Genomic DNA, 9,576 nt, shown 5'->3' with positions numbered 1-9,576 from the left:
CTTCCTTCAACTTTGGTAATTCTTAAGTACCAAGGAATCTGTCTATTTCTTCTGTGTTTTCCATTTTATTAGATTACAGGTTCTCAAAGTAGGCATTGATATTCCTCTGGATTTCTGCTGGATCTGTTGTGATTTCACCTTTTTTATTCCTAATTCCATGGATCTCATCCTTTTCTTTCCTTTTTTTGACAAGACTGGCTAAAGGTTTATCAATTTCATTTATTCTTTCAAAAAACCAACTCTGATTCATTAATTTTTTTGGTATCATTTTGTTAGCTTCCATTGCATTGATTTCTGCTCTGATAGTTATAATGTCCTCCCTTGAATGAGCTTTAGGTTTTTCTTCCTCTCCTTCTTCTTCTTCTTCTTCTAGGAGCCTAAGATTCCTCATTAGGTTTTTTATTTAAGCTCGCTCTGCTTTCCTAGTTTGGGCATTCAGTGCTATAAATTTTCCACATAGAACTGCTTTCCTTTTGTCCTATAGATTCCTGTATGTTGTATTGACATTATCATTTATTCTTAAAAACTGACTAATTTCATCTTTACTTTCCTCTGTGGCCATTGCTTGTTCAGGACAGTGTTGTTCTATTTGATGTGTTTGTGAAGTTCTTACAGTTTCTTATGCTATTGATCTCCAGCTTAATTGAACTATGGTCTGATAGTATACATTGGATAATTTTGATTCCTTTGCATTTATTTAAACCTATTTTATGAGTTAGTATTGATCTGTTTTGGAGAATGACCCATGTGCAGCCAAAAACAATGTATATTCTGATTTTGTGGGGTTGAACACTCTACACATTTATTAATCCCATTTGTTCAAAAGATTGGTTCAGTTCTAGTATTTTGTTGTGGGTTTTTTGTCTAGATGAGCTGTCTATTTGTGACAGTGGTGTACTGAGGTCCCCCCCCCCCACAATAGTATTAGTGCTTATTTGGTTTTTCATGTCCCTTAAGATTTGTCTTATATATTGGGGACATTAATATTTGGTGCATAGACATTTATGATTGTCATCTCTTCCATTAACAAGGATGTAGTGGCCTTCTTTGTCTCTCTTAATCAATTTTGATTTGAAATTTATTTTGTCTGCAAAGTAAATTTCAAACCAAAACTGATTCTAGTATTATAGATGTAGGGCAGTACTGTATCATACCTCTGTGAATGTAAAATATCTTGTACCTGCTTTATGATACATAGTAGTGACCGTGCTTTATTAGAGCTATTTTTAATGATGTTACTCTAGAATGTTCTCTTTCCAGATGATGATTAAGATGCTAATAAAAAAAATGGTGCCAGGTACCACAACAGCAACAGAACTTTGCTGTTTTCTGGGTATTATTCTTTTCTTCATTTTTTTGTTTTTATTTTTTTAATGGAGTATGCTGAATGTCTATAATTTTGTTCAGATGACTGCAGAACTGGAAAAGCTGTTGCTGCTATTGATGCATAACATACTGCTATTATTGGTCTTTTTATATAAATATAAATATATATACACAGATATATAATTTGAATTTTGGGAAACTTTAATGGTGCTGTCAATTTTGGAAAAAGTTATCCCAATTTGCTGTGTTGAGGTGGCATTGTACAGAAATTAACAGCCATGTTGATCTAGAAATGTTAATTTTTTTCCATTTGTACAGGGGTAATGCACTGTATTAAATATGTAAAGTCATATCTACGTGGGTTTGATTACAGAAACTAATAAAGTATTCTCTAAATAATGAAAAAAAAGAATATGAGACTACAAGAGCAAGAAGCAATTTAAATATGTTCAGGGACCATTTTCATCTTCAGAATTAAGGATTATTTTAATTTTACATAACTGCCTTTTCTCTTTTACTTTCCTTTTTGGGATTCCCTATTTTTAATGTTCATACAGATATTTCTTTAACTGAAATACCGAATAGTTTCTCTGGTGTGAAAAACTATAATAGTACACAAGATCCTAATGAGATAATTAATAATGTGAAATAGGAAGTAAAGGGCTAAAGGTGTAGGGAAAATGGGAAGGGTGGCGGAGAGGTAATAAGGGAGAGGGAAAAAACATGAGAAAGTGAAAAAATGGAAAAAAAGTGTTTGTAAATGGGGAGGGGAGGAGGGAGTGAAGCGAGGGCAGGGACAAGGGGAAAAAATGAAAATTAAGACCTATCACGTAAAGGTACAGGATCCCAATAATGAATGTAACTATATTGTATACCTAGATTGTACCACTAAACTCAATAAAAAAAAAACCAACAAAAAAGAGAAATTTATTTTGTGTGCAAATAAGATAGCTACCCCTCCTTTTTTCTTGGACACTGTCACATGGAGAACTGTTTTCCATCCTTTCACTTTCAGTCTATGAGACTGTTTTAGAACTAGGTGTACTTCTTGAGCACAACATATTGTTAGATTTATCTTCTTAATACATTCTGTCAGCCTATTTCATTTGATTGGTGAATTGAGGCCATTGACATTGATGGTTATAATTATTTCTTTTGGTTGATGAATTGAGGCCATTAATATTGATGGTTATAACTGATATTTATTGACTTATCATTGTGATGTTATTGTCATGTTCTTGGCTCTTATAAATCCCCTCCCCTTTAGTTTCTTGCCTTGCCTAATTGATTTCCTCTGAAGGGCCTCATGGTGTTGTGATCTTCATTGTCTTTTTCTAGAATATGATTTAGAATTGTTTGTAATGCTGGTTTGGTATTCATGAAGGTTCTCAGGTGTTCTTTGTCATGGAAGTATATTATTTCCACATCAATTTTGAAAGAGAGTTTTACAGAATACATCAGTCTAGGTTGGAGGTTGTTTTCTCTTAAGACTTGAAATACCTCACTCCAGGCTCTCCTTGACTGGAGGGTTTGTGTTGAAAGGTCTGCCATGATTCTGATGGGTTTTCCTTTGCATGTGATTTGTTTTTTTGTTTTTTTTTTCTTGTTTTTTTCTCTAACTGCTTGTAATATTTTCTTTTTCTGTTGGGTTTCTGGGATCTTGACTATTATATGTCTAGGTGTAGATTTCTTTTGATCATGGCTAGTTGGAGTCCTATATGTCTCACTTATCTGTATGTCAAGTTCTTCCCCTCTGTTTGGGAAGTTATCTGTCATTAATTCTGTGAACAGCTTTTTAAAGTCATTTGTATTTTATCCTGGTAATTCATGGATTTCTATCAGTCTTATGTTATTCTTCTTTGCATCATCTAGGAGTTGTTGTATTGATTTCTCATGGTCCCTTACTGTTTTTAAGAAATCTCTCTTTTCATAGTCACTGAGTGCAATCCCACCTTTTGTATCTGAATTCTATCTTCACATTCACTCATACTGCTGCAAATGCTTTCAGTAGAGTATTTTGTTTGTTTTGTTTTGTTTTTGTTTTTATATTTTTTATCCAGGATCCAACTTGGGTCCTTGTGTTTGCAATGCAGGCAGTGGAACCACTGAGCTAAATCCCCAGTTCCCCACCCCTTTTTTTCTTTTGGTCTTTTGAGACAGGGTCTCATATGTAGTTCAGACTGCCCTAGAATTCACTGTATAGCCCAGGCTGGTCTCGAACTCACAGCAATCCTGCTACCTCAGCTGCTGAGTGCTGGAATTACAGGCATGCATCACACCCAGCTTCAATAAGTTTTTATTCACCTGAATATCTGTTTAAGTCTGTTTTATGGATTCCATTTCTTTCCTGCATTCATGGCTTCTATCGTCAGCCTAAGTTCATCTATTTTTTTGTCAGTTTCCATTCTAGAGTCTGTAATCATGTCTTTCATTGTGCTCACCATCTCTGTAGTTATCTGGAAAATTATTTCTGCTTTGAATTTTGCTAGAGCCTGATTGATCTGTTTTGTTACTTCCTGTGCTAGGAGTTCAGGGTTTCCTGGTGGTTGATTGCCAGACTTTCCCACCTTGTTACCCCTAAAATTTACCATTGGTGAAGTGGAAGTCTATCTTTGTGCCTTGCTTAAGTGTTTTCTCCTTTTTATTTTTGTTGTTGGGCTGTCCTTGGTTTAATTCCTTGGTTAGTACTTTGATCTTCCCAATATAGCTGCTCTTTAATTTTTGAGTCATAGACACTCTCATTTTCTTCATAACAGAAAGGACAAAATAAACCACAACCCTAAACCGGGTGTGGTAGTGCATACCTTTAATCCCAGCACTCGGGAGGCTGAGGCAGGAGTATTGCTGTGAGTTTGAGACCAGTCTGGACTACATAGTGAGTTGCAGGTCAGTCTCAACTACATAGTGAGACCCTGTCTCAAAAAACAAAACAAAATAAATAAACCACAACCCTGTAGCCCAATTGATACACTCAGCAACACTATAGCATCAAGCCCAGCTTAGAAATTCACCAGTTGTGGTTGTTATTAATCTATCCTCTTTAACCATGGGAATTAAATCAAAATTGAGGACCAGGACAAAATATGTTTAAAGTGAACAAACTCTTCAATATAGCAACTTTACCCTTCATGATGGGGACTTACAAGGAGTCAGGAGGAGAATAGATAGGTAGAAGAATAGGAGAAGGTTTCAAGTGAAGCCAGAGGACACAGAATGATCACACAAACTCTAGGAGACTGTTTAATACAAGAGGGAAACCATTTGCCCATCAGTTAGAAACTGGATAAAGATGTAGTTTTTCTATAAAATGGAATATTACTTAGCCATAAAGAATGAGAAATTAGATTCATTCATAGGAAAATGGATACATATTGAGGATATACTCCTAAGTGAAATATATAAGTCACACATGTGTAAATACTGAATAGTTTCTCTGGTGTGATAAACTATAACAGTACATAAGATTCTAATGATATAATTGACAATGCAAAATAGAAAGAAAGGGGCTAAAGTTGTAGGGAAAGTGGGAAGGGTAAGGGAAATCTAATAAGGGAAAAGAAAAAATATGAGAAAAAGAAGAAATGGAAATGAAGTGTTTGTAAAGGGGGAGGAGAGGAGGGAATGAAGGGAGGGCAGGGACAAGGGGAAAAAATGAGAACCAAGACCTGTCATATAAAGGTACAAAATCCCAATAATGAATATAACTGTACTACATACCTAAAATGTACCAATAAACTGAATGAAGAAAAAAAAAAGCAAGAGGGAAAGACAAGGTGCAAGAACAAAGACAAGAATAGAACAACTTAACAGTAGTAGGGAAGCTGTAAATTTTACTAACTTTTCTTTGAAACAAATCACACTCAAGTGAAGGAAAAAGAGAGAAGAAAAGAAAAAGAAAGAAAAAAATCAATTAGGGCAGGAATAAGAACAAAAATGGAGATGAAGAAGCACATGGGGAGCAAGAGACTGAGTGGAAAAAAGAAAAAGAAAAAAGGAAGTATATGCATAATGGGAAAAATAAAAATTTTTAAATAAAAATTTAAAATATGTGGAAAGGAAAGGCAGCAATATGCAGAACTAAGTCAATTAGTCTCAGCAAGCCAATGGCAAACTCCTGAGATTCAGGCTGGATTCTGTCTGCAAGGGCCAAGATGTGCTCCATGACCTCCTACAGGATTGAACTCTGCAAGGTTCTCACTCAGGTTTCTGCTGCCCTACCCCTAAAGATAGCCCAAGTTCTGATGGAAGGTGGTGAGCCCTCCCATTTGTCAACTACAGGAGTCTGATGTGCCTTTATTACAGTTGTTCATGTCTGTTCTATCTTCTGGAGCTCTGTAAAATGGCCTTTATGAGCACCTGTTCCTCTGCAGTGTGGATCTGGATTCTGGCACAACCAGGAGGCCTGAAAGCATGGGGGTTGGGATGCTGCACAGGCACCCACATGGCTGGGTGGTCATTTCTGGTCTGTTCCAATGAAGGCCTGGGGAACTAGTGAGCTCCCCGTGCAGCTGGGCATTCCTCACAGGTCTGCTCCAATGAAGGCACAGGGCTTGGACCCCCAGTACCATTTCTTTAATTTGGGATTTATTCCAGGGATGTAAGAATGTTTCAACATATGCAAATTGATAAAATATATCTCATCAATAAGATGAAAGATAAACACTACCTGATCATCTCAATGGATGCAGAAGAAACATTCAATAAAATTATACATTCCTTTCATAATATAGAAGCTTCAAAAATAGGTATAGATAGAATATACCTTGATATAATGTGGTATGCATATGACAAATCTATAACCTATATTCTTCTGAATGAAAGAGGCTGAAATTGTTTCCTGTAAGGTCAGGAACAAGACAAGAATTCATTCTAATTTAATATAATATTAGAAGTCTTACTTTGATCAGTAAGATAAGATATATAAATAAATGGCATCCCAATAGGAAAGAAAGAGGTCAAATTATCACTGTTTTCAGATGATATAATTTTATATGTAGAAAAACTCGAAGACTTCACCAAAAAAGAAAGAGCTGATAAACAAATTCAGAAAGGTTTCAGGATACAGATTCATTCATAGGAAAATGGATACATATTGAAGATATACTCCTAAGTGAAATAAATAAGGCACACATGTGTAAATACCGAATAGTTTCCCTGGTGTGAATAATCTGCAATAATACATAAGATCCTAATAAGATTACTGACATTTAGAAATGGGAAGAAAGGAGCTAAAGGTGTAGGGAAGGTGAGATGGGTAGGGGAAGGGTAATAAGGGAAAAGAAAAAAATGTGAGATAATGAAAAAATGGAAATAAAGTGTTTGTAGATGGGGAGGGGAGGAGGGGGTGAAGGGAGGGCAGGGGTAAGAAGAAAAAATGAGAATCAAGACTTGTCGTGTAGAGGTACAAGATCCCAACAATGAATGTAACTGTACTATATCCCTAAAATGTACCAATAAACTCAATTAAAGCTGCAAAAAATCACTATTTTTCCTATACAGTAAGTTGAGATTGCTGAGAAGGAAATCAAAAAAGCAATCAAACTCACAATGGCTGCAAAAAATTAGTAAAATGCTTAGGGATAAATTTAACTAAGAAAGTGAATGATCTCTCCCAACAATGAATGTAACTGTACTATATCCCTAAAATGTACCAATAAACTCAATTAAAGCTGCAAAAAATCACTATTTTTCCTATACAGTAAGTTGAGATTGCTGAGAAGGAAATCAAAAAAGCAATCAAACTCACAATGGCTGCAAAAAATTAGTAAAATGCTTAGGGATAAATTTAACTAAGAAAGTGAATGATCTCTGAAATGAAAACTACAAAACACTGTGAAAGAAATTTAAGAGGAAGCACACACAAACACACATACACAAACACACACACACACACACACACACACACACACACACATGCACACAAAATGGAAAGGCAACCCATGTTCATGGATTGGAAGAATTAATCACTAACATTTCCATAATTCCCAAATAAAACTACAGATTCAATGAAATTCCTACCAAAATAACAATGATATTCTTTATGGAAATAGAAAAAAAAACTCATAAAATTTCTATGGAATCACAAAAAATCCTGAATAGCCAAGGAAATCCTGAACAAAAAGACCAAAGCTGGAAGCATTATAATACCTGATATCAAAATACAGAAACCAAAACAACATGATACTGGAATAGCAATAGACACAAATGGAAATAGAAAATTGAGAATAAATCCACATATTTAGAGTCAAATGAATTTTGACAAAGCAACAAGAATACATAGTGGAGAAAGTAAACTCTTTAATGAAAGGTGCTGGGACAACTGGATCTCTATATATAAAAGAAAAAAACTGGATTGTTCTCTCTCACCATATGCAAAACTCAACTAAAAATGGATCCAAGACCTGCAACTATGAAACTACCAGAAGAAAATGCAGAGGAAATGACTTGGGATATTGATCTGGGGAAGTAATTTTTAGATATGATCTCAGAAACAAAAATAATTACAACTAAAACACTTCTGTATTGTAAACAATCAACAGAGTGAATAGACAACCTACAGAATGGGAGAAAAATATTTGAAAATTAATTCATTTGACAAGGGATTTTATATATATAAGAAACTAAAAGAACTCAGCAGTAAAAAAAAACTAAAAATTTACTGGCACAGTTTGTAATAGCTAAAACTTTGAAACAGCCTATTTTCCCATCAGTTGGAGACTGGATAAATATGTGTTTTTTTCTATAAAATGGAGTACTACTCAGCCCTAAAAAGTGGGAAACTAGAGTCATTCATAGGAAAATGGATGCATATTGAGGTCATACTCAAGTGAAATAAATGTCATACGTGTAAATACCAAATAGTTTCTCTGGTATGAAAAACTATAATTGTAAATAAAATCCTAATGGTATAACTGACAATGTGAAATTGGAAAAAAAAAAGCTAAAGGTGTAAGGGAAGTGGGAAGGGTAGAGGAAGTGAAATAAGGGAAAAGAAAAAATATGAGAAAATGAAAAAATGGAAATAAAGTATTTGTAAATAGGGAAGGGAGGAGGGGGTGAAGGGAGGGCAAGGTATGGGGAAAAATGAGAACCAAGATCTGTCATGTAAAGGTACAAGTTCCCAATGATGAAAGTAACTGTACTGTATACCTAAAATGTACCAATAAACTCAGTGAGGGGGAAAAAAAAAGAATAGTACTTTCTGTAAGTTGATATGAACACTGGCCAAACTAAAAATTCTAAGAAAAGTAAAAATGCCCTTCATTACTGAAAATAAAGTTACTGACAATCAATAAAAAAAATAGCAAATGGGTTGAACAAACATTTGTTTAAAAAATGATATATAAATATATATATTGGCAATATATAAAATAGAAAATATATAAATGGACAACAATTATGAAAAAAAGCTTTAATATCATTAATCATCAAGAAAATGCAAATCAAAACCACAATATCACCACTCTCCAGTTAGAATTTTTATTATCAAAAAGACAGAAAATTAACAAAAGCTGGTGAGGATGTAGAGAATAGGGAGCTCTCTCTTACACTGTTGGTGAGAATGTAGATTAGTACAATCATTGCAAAAGAAGTATGGAGTGTCTCAAAAAGCCAGAAACAGAATTCCCTTATGATCTAGCTTCTCCACTATGGGACATATATGCAATGGCAATGGAATTTATATGCCAAAAAGATTTTGCACTCCTATGTTTGTTGGAGCACTAGTCCCAATAGACAATATATAGAATCAATATATAATAGAATGTTATTTAGCCATAGAAAAGAACAAAATCTATTATTCGTAACAACATGGATAGAACTGGAGATTATGTTATGTGAAATGTCACACACTGAAAGACAAATACTGTATGTTCTGTTGTATTCAGTACTTAAAAGGCTGATCTCAAAGAAGTAAAGAATATAACAGAGCCAGAAAAGGGCACAGGGAAGGGAGAGATGGACAGACAATGGTTGCTTGCTACAGGGATACAGTTAGATTATAGAAGTAACTTCTAATGTCCTATAGCACAACAGGATAACTATGATTGACAGCAATTAATTGAATGTTTTAAAATAACTAGTAGAGATTTTGTATATTCCCAACACAAAGAAATAATAAATATCTGAGGTGAACTGCCAAATACTCTGATTTTATAATTACTCATTGAATAAATGTATTGAAATGTCACACTGTACAAAATAAATGTTACTATGTGCTGATTAAATTTTTTCAAAACATATTTTAAATGT

The sequence above is a fragment of the Fukomys damarensis genome, unplaced genomic scaffold (genome assembly GCF_012274545.1).
Source record: "Fukomys damarensis isolate Sample0158 unplaced genomic scaffold, DMR_v1.0_HiC HiC_scaffold_11, whole genome shotgun sequence".
Taxonomy (NCBI): domain Eukaryota; kingdom Metazoa; phylum Chordata; class Mammalia; order Rodentia; family Bathyergidae; genus Fukomys; species Fukomys damarensis.
This window is presented reverse-complemented; position numbering follows the sequence as displayed.